The sequence below is a fragment of the Muntiacus reevesi genome, chromosome 12 (assembly GCF_963930625.1).
Source record: "Muntiacus reevesi chromosome 12, mMunRee1.1, whole genome shotgun sequence".
In the NCBI taxonomy this organism is placed as follows: Eukaryota; Metazoa; Chordata; class Mammalia; order Artiodactyla; family Cervidae; genus Muntiacus; species Muntiacus reevesi.
In genome coordinates this window covers 46,205,324-46,225,044 of record NC_089260.1, presented here as the reverse complement: position 1 = coordinate 46,225,044, position 19,721 = coordinate 46,205,324, and the positions used below count along the sequence as shown (strand labels likewise).

The 19,721-nt window shown below is 39.3% G+C and overlaps 1 pseudogene; it reads right to left on the bottom strand.

Moving 5' to 3' along the window:
- Positions 1 to 1,633: 1,633 nt before the first annotated feature.
- LOC136144727 (nuclear envelope phosphatase-regulatory subunit 1 pseudogene) overlaps positions 1,634 to 19,721 on the bottom strand; it is a 198,044-nt pseudogene continuing 179,956 nt past the window's right edge.

Genomic DNA, 19,721 nt, shown 5'->3' with positions numbered 1-19,721 from the left:
TTAGTGACTGAACAATGACAACATTAAGGACAAGTGGCAGTTTGAAAAATCTGATCAAACTTGGGGGAGAGAATATTAGCTACCTGCATCAGAGTAGCATAAAATTTATTTTTGAGAATATTTTCTTGCTTTTAGATGTTCTTTTGCCTTTCTTTTCTAAGAAAACAGTTGACTTATTAGTTACAACATTTCTCTCATTTTGTTTCTGTTGTCAAATCCATGAATAATTTGTACAGAAACTGGGAGCTTGGGGTGGGGGCATCTATCCTCATTTTGTGTTCCCAGTGTCCAGAATATACACAATAATTTTTTTATAAAGTATTTATTTTTATGCACATATTTACCTACAAAATTTACAGGAAATAAAACAATGAAGAATATAAAGAATCCCTTCTTAAGACTTAGTAGGAGCAGAGGGTTTTATTGATGCAGTTTGAAGAATGTAATTTTATACATGTGAAAACCAAAATGAAAACATTTAAGATAAATGGCAGCCTTGTTAAAAATTTTTTGTCCTGTCTGAATTTTCAGCTTTACGTTAAATGAAACTAAAAAGATTGCTCATTAAATAATTTAAATCTTTTCAAAATCTTCTAATAAACAGGTAGAAGGCACCTCCAGTTCTTTAAAATATTTACAGCAATCCCAATACTTTAATCTTAAGGGTCATTATAGTACAAGTGGCTAATATGCATACACCGTATGTCATTAACACTCTCTAAACAGTGACAGTTTTAGACTCTAGTTTGTGACACTGCTCCTTAGTGATCCTGTGATAGAGTGGATGACCAACCACACCTGCACAATAGTGGTGTAACAGCATGTCTACCACAGCATAAAATCCAGTTATCTAAAACAATGACTGCCAAATTCCCAGATAATACATAATTTATAACTAAATTTGTCTACTCAGAATCCTTTGGAGTGTTTTTAAAATCATTTAAAAAATAAAAAGTATATTTAGCATTAAATGAAAACAATGAACCTGGAAAATAGCACAACAGTGGCTGAAATTCATATCTGGCTTAACAAAAACTGCTTCTCAAAACATCTGTAATTTCTTACAACATAATGGAGATGAATTTTCCTTAGTCCAGGCTCAGTCCGATGTTTTTCCTGCATTATGATTAAAAGAGGAGTTTAAGAGTGAAAGGCACAGCTATAAGTAATAGACGGTTTTAAAGAACTGTGGAGATGGCAAGCAGATGTTCCTGAAATACTGGTGCAGGAGAACCAAGTCCACATAACATTTCCTCTTTAACATTGGCATTGATTGGCTATTTACAGTAGTTTGCAAAAATACATTGTAAAAACTGGATGAAGTTCTGTTTCTAAGTTTAACTTAGTAACATATTACATACATACTTCATCTGCAAAAATCTTCACAGGATCTGAAGAACTAAAGTGACACTAATACAGAAACACAGATAATCAAAGGTACCAAAGCACTGATAATGAGAGTCATCATCATGAAGATAATCTGGGGAAATATTGCACACTTCTTTTTTTTTTTTTTTCCATTGTTGCTATGACAGTCACATATCCAACTGTTAAAGGAATCCTTTATGGCTTTTTGCTGTATCACTTTTTGAAGAAAGGTTGTTTTAAGACCCAAAACAATGAATGTAGATTGTCATTGAACATGAGGCTTAGGTTTCAAAATTAGTTTTCCTGTATCATTACAAGACATATTGTACTCTGCTAGCACAGTTCAACATCAAGCAGATTGACAATGCAACTACTTTCTTGTGTATTCCAGTGAAGAATAAGCCTATTAGAGTGATACAGCTAATGGTGAGAAATGGATGGTTCCATAAGGATGTGAAGAAGGACACCTTTTGTATCTTGGGATCTATTAACCAGTTCCAGGCACCAGTAACTGTACAGACAGATACCACAATAAGAAACCTCTCCAACGTCCAGTGGCGGGTTGCAAACAATCAATATATTCAGTAAGTCTCCTCTCCAAAGCCTTGAGATCTTCCACCTGCTCCAGCCAGTTCACGTCGGGCGGCAGCTCCGGTCACCGGCGCGGCCCTTTCCACATCTCAGCTCTGGTCCCTACCAGGCCCACAGCGCCAACTCCCACTTCTAACCATTTCCCACAATAATTTTTTGAGTGTTAATATTTTCTAAGAAAGTAAGAGCTTCTTATGAATATCATTTTCATAAGGAGCCCCAGAAATAATGGTTTTCTCCTATGAGTCTCATCCAGCCACTATGTACTTAAGACTTGAGCTGGAATCCATGCTAAGGCCCTTCTGTTATAATTAATTGAACACAATGTCTGAGGTTTAAAACTTGCCTAACCTTCAATTCCCTTTACTGCTCTAGCTTTATTGTTTCTAGAACAACTATCTGTATGTATTCTCCCACTGGGAGTGCTCTCACATCATTTAGCTCTCTCTTCCCAGAACTGCAAGTGCTGAAAACTGGAAATGATCTTGTCTGGGGCATGTGAATATATGTGCTCATGAGAAACCAAGAGGGCTGGGAATAGCCACTCAGGCCATAACTTTAAATCCACAGTGTGCTAAGCAAAACAAGGCGCCATGGTGGGGTGCAGGCCGCATATGTTAACAGAGCCATTGTTTCCCCAAATTTCTGATTCTCATCCAGGCAAACCCACTCCAATCTAATATATTATGTTGTCATAAGAAATGTGCAGCATTACAGTCTGGTACATCTCTAAGTGTCTTTAGGGGATCCTCTGTTTCTCTGTCAATTTCTTGGCTTTTTCCTGGAAGTCAGATGGATATAAATACTTAAAACAGAACTCCTTGGGAAATCTCTCCATCACCAGACTTGTGGGAAAGTTCAGGACCAGGTGGTATTAAAGAAATTATGATAATTCCCCTCAGATGCCCTTTAAACAAACCAGCCTCCTGGAATACGAGAGGAATGGGATTTGTGTCCTAGTCCTCTTAAAGCCATGTCTGTAACTCTAGTTCTAGAAAGACAGTGTGTGTGTGTGTGTGGGGGGGGGGGGTACTTCAGTAAACACAAGACCTCTCCTCTTAGGTTCTACCTGTTGTCCTTCAGTGAAACTTGATTGACATATCTGTTGTTTTTTCTGTGATTATAAAGCTTATTCCCAAAAATGTTACTGAACTTGAGTCCACTCACCTGCCCCACACCAAAGTCAATTTACTGACACCGGGTTGTGACGAAGGAAAGGACAGCTTTTATGGAATAGCATCTAGCAAGGAGAGGAGCTTCCCTGGTGGCTCAGATGGTAAAGAATCTGTCTGCAATGCAGGAGACCTGGGTTCAATCCCTGGGTCAGGAAGATCCTCTGGAGAAGGAAATGGCAACCCACTCCAGTATTCTTGCCTAGAGAATCCCATGGACAGAGGAGCCTGGTGGGCTACAGTCCATGGAGTCACAAAGAGTTGGACACAACTGAGTGACTAATGCTTTCACTTTCAAGCAAGGAGAATGGGCATCTCATGTTTAAAAACTCAAACTCAGCGAGGGCTGTCAGAGAAACCTTTTAAAGGCAACACTGGGTGGGGGGCAGGGGTGGGGAACAGTGAGGGTTACAGGGGACGTGGCTTTCTTCTGATTGGTTGGTGGTGAGGTAACAGGGTGATGTTTCAGGGATCTTAATCATCAACCTTCGGGTCCCAACCAGTCTGGGGTCTAGTTCTTTCTGGTCAGCATGTAGTCACCAAACTCCACATTGGTGGTGGTGGTGGTTGTGGGATGGGGGCTGGTGTCTATTTCCTGCAAAACAACTCAAAGCTATGTATCAAATTGTTATGTGTATCCCTTTAGGAGAAATTAGGACTCTTGTTGCTGAACTATTGTCATTATTTTTCTGGTTTAACCACATTTCCTTTGTTTCTGCATTCTTTTAAGTCCCTTATTATTAACTGCTTGCACCAGGGGTCTTTGGAACTCAAAGACCTAGGAGACTAAAGCCTTCTTCTACAAACAGTAAATAGGGGTAGTGGGGGGGGGGGTGGCATGAGCACCCTGTAGAATCTTGCTAGCTTTTTTAAGGTCTTAAGTCATAGTTCTAAAAAATCAATTATGTGGGGATTTAGAAGAAGCTGGTATGTAACATCCATTTGCTACAATGCCAGATTAGAGATTTCTTTTTAGGCAGAAAATTTTAAATATTGCTTGACTTTGCACCCTCATAGTCACTTCTTTCACCACACCATTAATATTATAAGAAACAATTTTATTTCAAGTAGGAAAATAAAAAGGTTTTTTTTGTTTGTTTGTTTTACAAGATCTTAATCATGGACGACTTATTCATTCACCTCTGCAAATGAATCAGACTTCTGATCACGCAAAGAAGTTCATCTCATTTCCCTTAGTGTCTTACAGGCTTATGTGAGTCCCAGGTTAAAAGAAAAGACAAATTCTACTGCTTGCTTGGTCTGTTACAAATCTACCCAAACAGAATAGGAAAAAGATCTATCAGTAATCCAAGAACCCTGGAATTTGGAAATTCTCAAATGACTGCAACTGTGAGCTTTCACCAACTCTTGTAGCTTAGCAGTCAACCCTGGTTCCAGGAGGGAAACATCTAAATACCTGACCCTTCTCTCTTATACCCTGAAGCCAACTGGTTGGAAAATTCTAAATTAACTCTTTAATGTAGCCTTTCTCCTTCCATCCAAACTACCACCAATTTAGTCCTTGCTTTCCTTGTCCTTTCGGGGCTGTTTCCATGGTTTACTTCTATCAGTGCTGATCCAAGTCATGGAGTAGCCATTAACTTTGCTCAAATAATAAATACAATGTTACTAAATGCAAGTTCCTGTGTCAGACACACAGAGAGGCCAAATAAACTGAGACAATGGGGTTTGGAGTAGAGAAAGGTTTATTGGAGCACAGAGTAAGGAGAACTCCAAACAACCCCAGACTCCCGGAAGGGTTTCAGCAAAGCATTTGCAGAGGCCAGGTAGGAGGGTGTTGTAGGCTATGTGATCAACTCATGTACAGTTCTCTGATTGGTTGGTGTTGAGGTCACAGGGCATTATCATTCCTTCAGTTCAGTTCAGTCACTCAGTCGTGTCTGACTCTTCGTGACCCCATGAACTGCAGCACGCCAGGCCTCCCTGTCCCTCACCAACTGCCAGAGTCTACCCAAACCCATGTCCATTGAGTCAGTGGTGCCATCCAACCATCTTATCCTCTGTCATCCCCTTCTCCTCCTGCCCTCAATCTTTATCAGCATCAGGGTCATTTCAAATGAGTCAGCTTTTCGCATCAGGTGGCCAAAATATTGGAGTTTCAGCTTCAGCATCAGAACTTCCAATGAATGTTCAGGGTTCCTTTAGGATGTACTGGTTGGATCTCCTTGCAGTCCAAGGGACTCTCAAGAGTCTTCTCCAACACCACAGTTCAAAAACATCAATTCTTCAGTGCTCAGCTTTCTTTATGGTCCAACTCTCACATCATTCCTTAGGTGCTAGTAGATCTGAGGGTTCAAGGAGTTAATTTCTTCCCTGTTGGGGGTGGTTTTAGCATCTGGAAAACAACTCAGAACTGGTGCACCAGCAATATTATCTAGGTACTTCAGAGAGGGGCCACAGCAGAAAATAAGGGGGAAGGATCCATCCCAGGAAGACCCCATAGGGTCCCGCTTGGTTACAAAAAAACAAAGACTAACCGGTGTTTCCTCTCTAAGAAACACTTAGCAATCAGTTGTCAGCTCCTGTCATGCGTGTCAATTTGAGGAGCTTGTGTATCTCCAGAGGCAAAGCAGAGGCGCTTCGACTGCGTCTCAAAGCCTGGGACACCTCCTGGAATGTCTGTTCAGCCAAAATTCAGAACCGACACAGGCCCACCTCTTGGGCATCAGGCATAGTAAATTTTCCTCAATAAACTATAATTTCACATGTTATCAAATTAAAGCGAAAGTGTTAGTCACTCAGTCTTGTCTGGCTCTTTGCAAACCCATGGACTATATAGCCCACCAGGCTCCTCTGTCCATGGAAATTTCCAGGCAAGAATACTGGAGCAGGTTGCCATTTTATACTCCAGGGGATCTTTTCAGCACAGGGATTGAACCTGCGTCTCTTGCATTTCCTGCATTGACAGGCAGATTCTTTACCACTGTGCCACCTAGGAAGCCCATTTAACATGTTAATAAACTGGGGTTTCCTCCTGTTCTTCTGTCTTATGTCAGTTTGATTATTAGACAAGCCTAAGAAATTAGAAGAGAAGAAGAAAAATTTTTTCGCCTCCAACACAATGCATGTGCTTTTAGTGATTTAATGTTATTTCCAAATCATTCAGGTCCTCCCCCAGCAACCCCCGTTCTTCTGTTTAACATGTCCTTAAATGCCGTGAATTGTGTAAGATTTGTAAAGTAAGCCACGCTCGAACTCTACATTCTCGGTTTTATCGCTTCAGCTCAAAAAATCAATTCAACAAAACAAAACAGCAGATTCTGTCTTGCTTTACAATCACTGTGTTATAAGAGTCATAGCGACAAACATTCTTCAGTTTATAGCAGAGAAGCTTTTAAATATTCCTATTCTGAACCAGTTCCTCCACAATTGCTTAAGACCAAATGACTAATTCAAGTCCGTGGATAAACATGATCCAGGCAGAATATGGATGTCATAAAAAGGTACAAAGAACTACGACTTTTGGAAAGAAATCAAATGCCCCAGTTAGAAAAGGAACTGGGGACATTGTCCTTCTAAAGATGTTTCATTTCTGTCAGTAACACGTTAGGGGTTGATAGTAAAATTCATGTTTTGAGGGAAGATAAGAAGCATTTAAATAAAAATTCATTCTCTGCTTGTTTGACCCACCTCCCCCTGTCCTGGGGTGTATCCTGCATCTGCTTTATGTGTTAACCAGACCTCCCCAATGGCAGAAATACCGGCTCAACCATAAAGATCCAGTTTTCTTCTTCCAGTCCCAGTCATGTAACTGCTTAGAAGATGACATTACTTACATATGACCTTATTAATGTTCATAGCTGTATTATTTGTATTCTGCCTGTTTGATAAGATTATTTCTTGTGTGAGATAAAATCCATATTTCGTGACAAGAAAAGAAAAATTTAAACATAAAAAAATTTCTCTGCCCTTTGGCACTCTCTCTTCCCCCTACTGTGCACTGTGTGTCTGAATCAAGCATTGACCAAACCTCCCCCATGAACAGAAATATCTGCTCAACCATAAAACACAAGATTCTCCACATCAACAAGACAACTCCTTAAAAGATAACATTCCTTCTTGATCTTATATGGGGCCACGTGAGGTTTAGCTCTGGATTGTGTAAACTGTATAATCCATAGTTTAATGTACAGCCCACTATCTCCAAAAGCTTGTTTAATTGTACCTTGACTTCTAAAGAATGGAACATTTCTTGGAGTTTTCTGAAATGCTCTTCCTGGGTTATAATCCTCAAATTTCCCTGAATAGAATTTTCCATTTCTTTCTTAGATCTCCTGATTCATTTGTGTTGACACTTGTATTACCAAATGTGTGACTGAGCCTCTGATAAAAATAATGATGACTAGGTGACTTGAAAGGATTGACCAAGTATATAGTCTTATAATATCGATGATTGCATATAATAGTTTAGCTCTAGATATGGGAAGAAGCAACAAGAGGGACCCATTTCCAGGATGCGGGAGATGCAGGTTTGATCTGTGGCTGAGGAAGATACCCTCGCAAAGGAAATGGCAACCCATTTCAGTATTCTTGCTTGGCAAATCTCATGGACAGAGGAGCCTGGCAGACTACAGTCCATGGCGTTGAAAGGATTGGACACGACTTAGTGAACTAAACAAGAAACAAACTAATAAGGCAGGCAGTCCAGAGTCTTTTGGCTATTATTGATAAATCTTAGTCCAGTAAAAGCACGTTGAGTGGCCAATCTATAAAATCCTCCCCTGGCCTAGGAATGAGCTTTTCTAGCACCATGGAATAAACTGGTCACAAATGCCTCTCAAATCTTGGAAGAAATTAAGACCGAAAGGGAAGGGATTATAAAGTAATGTTGCCCATCACCATTTCTACCAGAATCAAGTCATTAGCCATGACAGTCGCTGACCTACAGCACTGAAGGGATTCAGGATGAAGATCAGGGTTAGACTTTCTGTGCTCTGGGGAAAACTGGCAGAACTGCTTAGGTGTTTTCAGGAAGAAAAAATTGTATGGACTGGTTTCTCCCATCTTTCCCTACTTAGAAAAGCCCTAAAATCATTAACTAATATCTGTGCCTTGAGAGTAGTAATAATCTTCTACCAGTGTGTGTGCCTGATTGCACATACCCCTTCACCAAAATCACATATGTACTTGCTGCTCCCTCTACCTCTTTTGAGCGCCTCTGAGCTTTCTGAAAAACTGCTTAAAATCCTTAGATTGCCCTGAATAAAATTTTCCATTTCTTTCTTAGACTTGACTATTGATGATTTTTTATGAACAGGGTTCTATGTACATTGTTATGGGCACGTACATTATCTGTTGAAGAAGAAAGTAAAAGCTTAGTCCTTCAGCTGCCTTAGAAATACAGACTGTTCCAATTATTACCTCAACAACATATTCTTATTTATAAAAATGAATACTTAATATCCTAGGGAAACTATCAATCAATATAACTGAATAGTTAACTCAAAACTTAGTTAATCATTGTCCTTATTTTCAAAGAGAATGCTTGGATCTTTGGATATATAATAGCATAGACAAGTTTCATTCCTTTTTTGTTGGAAAGGAATTATATATTGTTGACTTTACGTGCTATACTTATATGGTGTTCTTACTAGTTACTTCCTTTGACTAAAACAAAATATATATAAGTTCAGTAAATATATGCTGAACTTCATCCTAAACATGGCACTGTGATGTCATTTTCTGTTGTTGAATTAACCTTCATGGTATCTGTGAAGCTGACTGTAAGAGCTCTGCTTGTGGAAAACTCATGCTCGAGAAATAACACAGTTGTTAAGGCATTTGGAAGTAATATAGAACATTGAAAGTGTTCATGTACTCACTACTATTACAGTTCTCTTTAGAAAAATCTATAGCTTTGGAGTTTATTAAATCATGTACATTAGTAAAGCCTATTTTCAATAGATACTCTTCATTCTTCTGTGCCTTCTAATACCTGGTAAGCGGTTGAAAGGATTCTCCTTCCTAGATAGATTGCTAAGTGTTTATAATAATAGAAAAAAGTTAGTAGTCCTTCTATTCATGTGCATAAATAATCTGTCTATTAAAGTTCTATTTCTATCTCTTCCTCTCTCCCCAAAATTGATGAGTTAAGCAAAATCAATGATTTTCCTCAGCCTTGGAAGAGGGTAAGGAGGAAGTTACTTTTTTTTTCAGATACCTAGGAAAGCAGAGGTATTCAGATAGACAATCAACTGATCCTCCAAGAGTGGACCAGAGGTCACTTTTCAGTAAAAGTTCTCATGAAATAGATATTTTTCAGGATGTTCGTTCTTTGTTCTTCTTCTGCCCATACCCATTATTCCTTTTCTTCATCTTCATTCACTTTTTTGAAAGTTTCCTTCCAGATTAGCTTCTTCTCTCAACACATAGGTAATTGTTGCAATAGTTACAGTGATATGTTCTTATTGAGTGAGTAACCAACATGAACTATTTGTGGGATTTGGATAGTTAAGGTTTTTATTATCATTCTTATTCCTCATGTATTCTTAGATTTCTGTTTGTTGGCACTGTAATTTTGTTACCTGGGGACTCCAAGTATTTTAATATTAGCTCTTTTCTCTGTTCCCTTTTATACTTATTCTCTTGGCAATTGCCTCCAACCTCATATTTTCAACTGATAGGTTATACTTAGCTGGTTCTAAAAAAACTGCAGTGTTAACAAAATGAATTGCTTGCATGCTCAGTTGTATCTGACTCTTTGCAACCTCATGGACTATAGCCCACCAGGCTCCACTGTCCATTGAACTCTCCAGACAGGGATACTGGAGTGGGTTGCCATTTTCTACTCCAGGAATGGACAGGAGGAACCTGCCAGGCTCCACTGTTCATTGAACTCTCCATCCAATCTCATGTGTTGATTTCTCAGCTCCCAGAACCTGAGAATACAGCCACATTGAGAGCCAAGGTCTTTAAAAGGGTGATTAGGTTAAAATAAGGTTATGAGCATAGGGGTCTAATCCAACAGGACTGGTCCTGATAGGAAGAGAAAGAAACACCAGAGTGTACAGTAAAGAAAAAGGGCCATGTGAGGACACAGAGAGAAGGCAGTGAGTGACCTGTCATTTGAAGAAAAATCTCTCAGAAGAATCCAGTGCCATGCTACGGTCTGAAAATGTCCCCTCCAAATTCCTATGTGAAATCTTAATCCTGATGATCGTGATATTAGGAGATGGGGCATTTGGGAAGTAATTATGTCATGAGGACAGAACCTTCATGAATGGGATTGGTGCCCTTAAAAAAGACACCCCAGAGAACTTGCTTCCCCTTGCACCATGTTAGGACAGAAGAAGTCAGTCGCCTGACACCCATAGTTCTGACTAGAAGGACTTTGTTGGTAAACTAGTGTCTCTGCTTTTTAATATGCTGCCTAGATTTGTCATAGCTTTTCTTCCAAGAAGCAAGCACCTTTTAATTTCATGGCTGCAGTCACCATCTACAGTGATTTTGGAGCCCCCCAAAATAAAGTCTTTCACTGTTTCCATTGTTTCCCCATCTATTTGCCATGAAGTGATGGGACCAGATGCCATGATCTTAGTTTTCTGAATGTTGAGTTTTAAGCCAAATTTTTCACTCTCCTCTTTCACTTTCATCAAGAGGCTCTTTAGTTCCTCTTCACTTTCTACCATAAAAGTGGTGTCATCTGCTTAACCGAGGTTATTGATATTTATCCCGGCAATCTTTATTCCAGTTTGTGCTTCATCCAGTCTGGCATTTTGCATGATGTACTCAGCATATATATTAAATAAGCAGAGTGGCAATATACAGCCTTGATGTACTCTTTTCCTGATTTGGAACCAGTCTGATGTTCCATGGCCAGTTCTAACTGTTGCTTCTTGACATGCACATAGATTTCTTAGGAGGCAGGTAATGTGATCTGGTATTCCCATCTCTTTAAAAATTTCCCACAATTTATATTTCTAGAGATCTTCTGAATATATTCAACACCTCCAAGTTTCATTCCTAGTGATTTCTACATTTTTGGTATGATCTTTATCATTCTCTTCTTTCCAATTAGGCTTGAAATTCTTAAGCACCTCTTCTGCCTGGTATCCTGAAATGCCATTCTGATACTGACCATCTGGTTTAACCTTTGTCGGACTCCACAGACATGGTTCCCAAAAGGACTATCCTCACTTCAAACACCAGTCCCACTTTTAGGGTCTCCAGGTCACCCATAGTTCTGTCTAACTGGATACAATTCCGGGGGTCTTAGGATCACCCACCCAGTTTTAATAATTTGCTAGAATGACTTAAAGAACTCGAGGAGGTGTTATGATTACAGCTTTATTATGAATGATACAAACCAGAACTAGCTTATTGAACAGCCACATTGGGTAAGGCCTAGAAGGGTTCCCAATGCATACCTTCTGTGCCTTCTCTTCCTATGAGTTAATACTCATCATATTCCCACAATGGCTTCACCAGTCAGGTAGCCCCACAGAGCTTCAGCATCCAGGGTTTTTATTGGGATTTCACTCTATAAGAATGATTGATCAAATCATTGACCATATGATTGAACTCAGTCTCTTATCTCAGTTTCCTATTCACGTGACTGTTCTTTCTGGTAACCAGCCCAAATCCTGAGTCACCCTATCTCTTATTAGAAATTCAGATGTGATCCCATAGGCTCATGAATAGCAAGATACTATCACTTGGGAAATTCCAAAGATTGAATCTCACTTCCAGGAGCCAGGGATAAATGCCAGTCAAATTCTTTATTTTACAGCAGAAATCTTTGACCTTATCTTTATTTTGTGAAATAATAGTCTGTTTCTATATAGAATGTGCTATGCTGTGATAAGTTGCTTCAGTTGTGTAACATCTCAACACTATGGACCATAGCCCGTCAGGCTTCTCTGACCGTGGGATTCTCCACTCAAGAATACTGGAGAGAGCTGCCATTCCCTCCTCCAGGGAATCTTTTCAACCCAGGGATCAAACCCTTGTCTCCTGCCTCTCCGGCATTCACAGGTGGGTTCTTTATCACTAGCAATACTTCGGAAACCCTCTATATTGAACAGTTCTTAGATAATCTGATAATTCTTAGACAATTTTTCTTATTTCCAAGCTAGTTCAGATTTTATTATGCCTTGCTTAGCCTACTGCAATGACTTCCAAAATAATTATTTATCTTTCATTTATCTCTGTCCCTATTCTCAATAGCACAGTCAAATTAATATTCAAGGCAAAATTTTAATTGTTTTGCTACATTTCCAAAATCCCTTTGCTTTTTAAAAATAAATCTTGCTCTTTCAATCAAAGCTCTTGTCCATTTGACCTTCCCATACAGCTCCAGCCTTAACTGGAAAATGAATTGCTACCTAATTTTTACAGACATACTACAATTACATACAGGAAACATTGAAGAGTGTTTACTATTGTGACTTTAGAATCAGATAGATCTTGATTCAACAAGAAAGACTGAACTGAGCTGTTTCACCTTACTCAAATAACTTAACCTCTGTGCCTTGGCTCTATTTTATTAAAGGATATAATGCTTACTTCACAGGACCGCTTCAGGGATTAAATGATATAATGTATTTATTAGAATGTCTGACACTTAGAAAAATGTACACCACTGGCAGCTACTTTTATTTTTATTTTGTTCTTCTAGAATGCCTTTTCTCCATCCTCATAGGGGAGTTCCTACCCATCTTGCTAGATTCAATTCAGAGATATCCTCCTTTCTGAAGTTCTTCCTAATTTTACCCCCACCCCCAACCAGACATGAGTTCTTTCTTTAAAATGGCATAGTATTCTCAGTTCTTCTCAGGTAATTTTCAGGATGTTTTGTTTATAATGTCAATGTTATAATGTTCTTATTCTGTCCTCCCACAATGTTGGGTTATATGACCATTGAAAACAAGGGTTTTTCAATGCATCTTAAATTTCCCATGGCACTCTGCACAATCCTCACACTTGATGATCATGTTGGATTGTAAATAAGGTTAATAAATGCTCAGTCACTCAGCTGTGTCTGACATTTTGCAGCTCCATGGACTGTAGCCTGCCAAGCTCCTCTCTCCATGGAATTCTCCAGGTAAGAATACTAGAATGGGATGCCATTCCCTTCTCCAGGGGATCTTCCCAACCCAGGGATCGAACTGGGGTCTCCTGAATTGCAGGCAGATTTTTTACCGGCTAAGCCACCAGTGAAACCCTGTGGATTGAGGTCTTTGTTCGATTGAGTCACCTGTAATTCAAAATTTGTGAAAGATCTTTTCATATGAAATACATTAACTTAAATATTAGAACTAAAAATTGCAGGAGTATCTTACTCTCTTATGGTAAGAACTATGTTTTCTTTCCTTTTTTTCCCCCCCTTAATAGTATTGTTAATGTCATAATATTTCTGTGAATCTTTTGCTTTTAATGCATACATACCTGTAAACAGAAAACTATTTATTTTTTAATATCTACTACATATATGGCTTTATTTCTAATTTTCAATTTTTTTTTAATTGGGAGGATAGCATGTACCCTTACAGATGCAAAAATAAAAATTTGAAAAGTTAAGTAAACTTCCATAGGTTGCTTAATAAATGAGTCACAGAGCCAGATCTCAAATGCAGGTCCATCTGACCTTAAAACCCATCCTGTTTCCAACATTCGTTATACTGCCTCTTGGCAAAATTCCTGCATACTTTTGTACAACACATGTAAAGGAAACAACCTCTAGGCTAAAGGCTCAGTTAAACCACTGAAAACAAACCAGTCAGGGGAGTGAGTGACAAAATAAAAACAGAAATGTGGTTATGCTTCCCAGGGCTCACAGTGATATTGTGTGGACATGAAGTGATTAAATACCTGCACCCTATAAGAAAGGCTGAATTCACTCCAGGCACTCAGGGCTCATGTCTTGGGCATAGTCTTGGCTGAGAGCCAAGCTGCGGGAACGTTAACACAATGGAGATATTGATTGAAAATCATCTCTGAGCTGGAAGCACTACATTCAGTTAGAACATGTAGGAAGGAGACTGGCTTTCTTAGGATGGTAATTTGGTAAAGGCTTCCCAGGTGGCGCAATGGTAAAGAATCCGCCTGCCAAAGCAGGAGATGCAAGAGATGTAAGTTTGATCCCTTGATTTGGAAAATCCCTGGAATTGAAAATGGCAACCCACTCCACTATTCTTACCTGTAAAATGCATGGACAGAGGAGCCCGGAGAGCTATAGCTCATTGGAGTCACAAGGATTCAGACTTGACAGCAACTGAGCACAATTTGGTAAATGTGATTAATATTGATGATATTTTAAGCATGGTAGCTGAAGCTTGTGAATTGCTGGGCCATTTGTGGCAGCAGTGTCTGTCTCTCTGGTTTTAGCATATTGAGTCTATATTCCAGAACATCAAAAATACTATTTGAGCAGCGTTAGAGATCCAATGGGATATGGCAGGTCTACTTCATAACCAAGTCAGTGGGAATCTTTATTTATGGTTATACATGCATGAATGAATACTAGAGCAATGTTAAGTTAAATAATGTTAAGATCCACTAGTGATCAGCACACTCAGACAGTAGAAGTTAACCCTTGTCTATAAATGGTATGCACTCCACAGGGTGCCATGAGGCAGGCTCAATTGCTTAAGTGTATGTAAAAGCCCATCCCAGGAACTGCCCATTTGAGACTTCCTAAACAACTGAGGCTTCCCAGATGGTGAAGAGGTAAAGAATCTGCCTGCCACTGCAAGAGATACAGAGATGTCGTTCAATCCCTGGGTCAGGAAGATCCCCAGAGGAGGAAATGGCAACCCACTTCAGTATTCTTGCCTGGAGAATCTCATGGACAGAAGAGCCTGGCAGGCCGCATCAGTCCATAGGGTCCCAAAGAGTCAGGCACGAGTGAGCACGCAGGCAAGCAACTGAAATGAAACTCCTTCTGAGAGAGCAACTGTCACCCCAGAGACATTTAGGCTCTCCCTGACCCAGCAAATAAAACTCTCATCCAATTCTGGTGGTCCTAATTCTACTCCAAGAAAACCCAATGGCATTTTCTCCTGGGGTCACACGAGATGTGAAGAGGCTCTCAGGCAGAAGACAAGCCCATTAGAAACTGCCTCTTCCACTTAACTCAAAATGAAAAGTTTGCCTAGTTAGACAAGTAGAGCAGACTCCACCTCTTGACAGGATGTCAAGCTGTCCAATGACTGTATATTCAACTAATTCTTCTTAGTGAGCAAACAAGATGTGTTTATATAAGGCACTAGGCAGATGAAGCTAAAACATACCATTCTTATTTCACTTCACAAATATTATCTTTGTCTCACAACATTTTCTCGCAACATTATTATATACTAACCCTACTTCAAGGAGACAATTTAAATTGATGTCTTAAAAATACTATGTAAGAACTGAGTCATTTTATACTACTCTTAGACCACTCAACTGATTCTTTTCTCTGTTTACAGGCTTTTAGTCTGTCTAAATTCCTTCTGAAAACCCTTGATTAACTCTTCATTGACTGTGGGAAAAATCTCCTTCCCTTTTAAAGGGTGTTTGTTTTTGTTGAGACATAAATTCTTGTTGGATTTCCAGTTTTGACAATGCGATATAGAGGTGGTTCTACATTTGACTATCTCTGAAAGATTCCTCCTAACACCAAAAGAAGTACACATACAACATAGACAAAATTAAAGATGTTTGTAGAGAGTTGGGGAAATAGCATAAATAAAATTAATTCCTCACTCAAGAGCCAAACATCAATCCTTTATTTTAAAAGCTGATAAATCAAGTAATTAAACTGTCTTTTCAATATCATGAAGCTAAATACTATGAGAACCAAAAACTAATATAATCAACTATTCCATGGTGGTGGCAAGAAGAAAGGAAAGGAAGGAGAACAGAAATGAAGCAGGAGAGGCTTATTTCTTACAGCCTCATAGTGGATAGTCGATATCTATCAAAATAAATAAAAAGTTAAATATGTTATATTAAATTATAGCTATAGAAATAACTGCTAAGTGTTACTTAGTGTTTTTGGTTCTGAATTCCCTTTAGGGTACATAGTTCATTAGTGACTTTCAAAACCAAACAACAAGCAATATTCTTTGTCTTACATACATATACACACACAGAGTGGGAAGATCTCTAAACCTAACAATTTAAAAAAACAGAAGGCATAAGATCAATAAATTTGGTTTTAACATAAAAAATAAGAACATGTGCAATCAGTTCAGAAAAAATTCTGCTACACATATAATAAAAATCAGTTTACATTTTATAAAAATGCTCCATAAATCCACATTTTATTTATTTCTCTATTTTTTTGGCCATGCTACACAGCTTACAGGATCTTAGTTCCCCAATCAGGGATTTAACACACACCCTTGGCAGTGAAAGTGCCAAGTACTAACCACTGGATCACCAGGGAACTCCCATACAAATCCATATTTTAAATCTAACAACTGAATCAAGAAAAATGGTAAAGAACAAGAGAAGGTAATGGGAGATGAGTTGACAAAATTTACTATATAGTAAATAGAAAATTATATTGTGTATAGTAAATGACATGATATCATGAATATTATATAATTTATAGCACTAGATGAGAAGGGGCCAGTGGGGCAGTAAGGTGGAGAGAAAGACGGAGCAGCCAGAGCTGAGGCTGGGAGTGGGTAAGGGTGCCCGCAGGTGCCTTACAGGGGCTTTGGGAATCACTGCTTGTTCAAGGGGAGGAGGCTTAAGCCAGTGGAAGGAATGATGGATTTTGATATCCAGCTCTGGCTGTGAGGTTTAAAAGTGATGGTAGGGAAGCAAATGGAGAAACAAAAAATACAAATGACTCTAAAAGTCAAATTAGAGAAATACAAATTTAAGCAATAGTAATAAACCATTGCCTTTCATCAGATTGTCAAAGATTAAAAAATAAAACAAACGAAATTGATGAACAACTATGGCCAAAGGGTACAGAAACAGACACTCTATTATTTTTCTGTTGCAAGTTAAATTGCTTCGATAGTAACTAACAAAATAAAAAAATGCACCAATATTTTGATCCTATAATTCCATTTCTATCATATCCTATTGATTTAACAAAAGATTTCCTAATGGTGTGTATATATAGTTATACATGGGCTTTCCAGTTGGCGCGAGTGGTAAAGAACCCACCTGTCAATGCAGGAGATGCAGGAGACTTGGGTTCGATCCCTGGGTCTGGAAGATCCCTTGTAGGAGGACATGGCAATTAACTCCAGCATTCTTGGTAGAGAATCCCCATGGATGGAGGAGTCTGGAGGGCTACAGTCCATCAGGTCACAAAGAGTTGGACATGACTAAAGTGACTTAACACACATGCATACATAATAATATACACCTGTATATAAACAAGGATATTAACTGTGTCAAAAAATGTTGGAGTTATTCAAAAAGTCTATGAGCTATGAGATTGGTAAAGCAAGTTACAAAAATACATACAATGGAATATTTTATTTTAAGAAATTATGATTACTAATATATTTGAATTTTTTTCACCAGTTTTGTGTGTGTGTGTGTGTGCATCTTATTTCCACCCTTTTCCTTTGCTTCTCTTTATCCTCTTTTCCTTTGCTCTATTTGGTTAATTTATCTGACTTTTATTGCTCTCCACCTCACCCCTCCATGAGCTTGGAAATTGTCCATTCTATTTCTGTCCTTTAAGTGGCTTTCCTTAAAATTTCCTTTAGTCCAAAATGGTCTCTAACTCTGCTCCAACTTGCAAGTGTTTGAGAACACATGACGCTAATCATCACCTCTTTCCCTTCTTCCTTTTACTCTGTTACGCTTATAAACATACTTACAGTATAAATCAGATTTCTTACCACCAGATTTTGGGTTGCTAAGTCTCCTTTGCTCCATATGCTGATTTACGTCTTGTTTTCTCCTGTGGTTGTGGATTTAAGGTTGTGAACTTCTTCAGGGGCTTTTCATGTGCTCCATTCGTGTTTGTATTCTCAGAAGATAGTTCTGCTTTGGATTCTGCCAGTACCTCTGGGTTTCACTCGTCTCAGATTTTATGCTAATGTTTGGCCTTAGGGTACTAGCTCCCCACACAGGCTAAATATATGTGAGCCCCTCTATCCCATATGGAACAGGCTGGTTTTCAGTTTCAGTGAACTAAAAGTCACTCAGTCATCTCCGACTCTTTGCAACCCCACGGATAGTCCATGGAATTCTCCAGGACAGAATATTGTAGTGGGTAGCATTTCCATTCTCCACGGAATCTTCCCAATCCAGGGATCGAACCCAGGTCTCCTGCATTGCAGGCAGCTTCTTTACCAGCTGAACCACAAAGAAAGCCCAAGAATACTGGAGTGGGTAGCCTAACCCTTCTCCAGCGGATCTTCCTGATCCAGGAATCAAACTGGGGTCTCCAAAGAATTGATGCTTTTGAACTGTAGTGCTGGAGAAGACTCTTGAGAGTCCCTTGGACTTCAAGGAGATCCAACCTGTCCATCCTAAAGGAAATCAGTCCTGAATATTCATTGGAAGGACTGATGTTGAAACTGAAACTCCAATACTTTGGCCACCTGATGAGAAGAGCTAACTCATCTGAAAAGACCCTGATTTGGAAAGATAAAGGGCAGGAGGAGAAGGGGACAACGGAGGATGAGATTGTTGGATGGCATCACTGACTCAATGGACTTGAATTTGGGTAAACTCCAGGAGTTGGTGATGGATAGGGAGGCCTGGCATGCTGCAGTCCGTGGGTTCGCATAGGGTCGGACACGACTGAGTGACTGAACTGACTGAACCGATTGTCTTTTTATGATGCTAGTACATTTCCTTCTATGGATAATCATTTATTTTAAATGCAAGCATATCTTTGGTGAAATTTACTTACGTGGAACTGCCATGAATTCTGAGTTGTTGAAGTATTTCTGCATATTTTTTGCATTTTTCCTGCGCCCTAAGATCCACACCAGTTATTATGTTACTTCCTCTATGTGAGTTTCCCAAACCACAGTATGGCACAAATTCACACCTCACTCCTGCATATGTTATTGACTAGGGTTTTTTAATTTCCCTCTGTGCCTCTCAGAAATCTCTGAAGATATCAAATTCCTTAGACAGTAGGTAGAATTTTCTAGTTCTAGTTTCATGGAAGGTGCATTCCTTCAAGCCTGCCAGGTTTATTCATGGCCCTCTGTGATTTACCCTGTCCCCTCTCCCACAACCCCCAGACCATCTCTCCTGACTCAGTTTAGGTCCTAAAACCTCCCTCCTCAAAACCTTCATTCAGATCCGTAGCTATAGCCTTAGTTTTGCCTTCACTCCTCACTTTTGCATTGAAGAGAACTTTTTCTTTCCTTCTTTTGAACTTGCCTATATAGTTAAATTTATTTTTTCTATTATATTTCATTCAACATTTCTGTGAGTTTGGAAGGAATGCCATCTGTGTGTTTCTACCTTCACTTGTGCACGTGCATTGTAAGTTGCTTCAGTCGTGTCTGACGACTCTTGACCTTATACACTGCAGTTTGCCGGGCTCCTCTGTCCATGGCATTCTTCAGGCAAGAATACTGGAGTGGGTTGCAGTGCCCTCCTCCAGGGGATCTTCCCCACCCAGGGACTGAACCCGTCTCTTACATC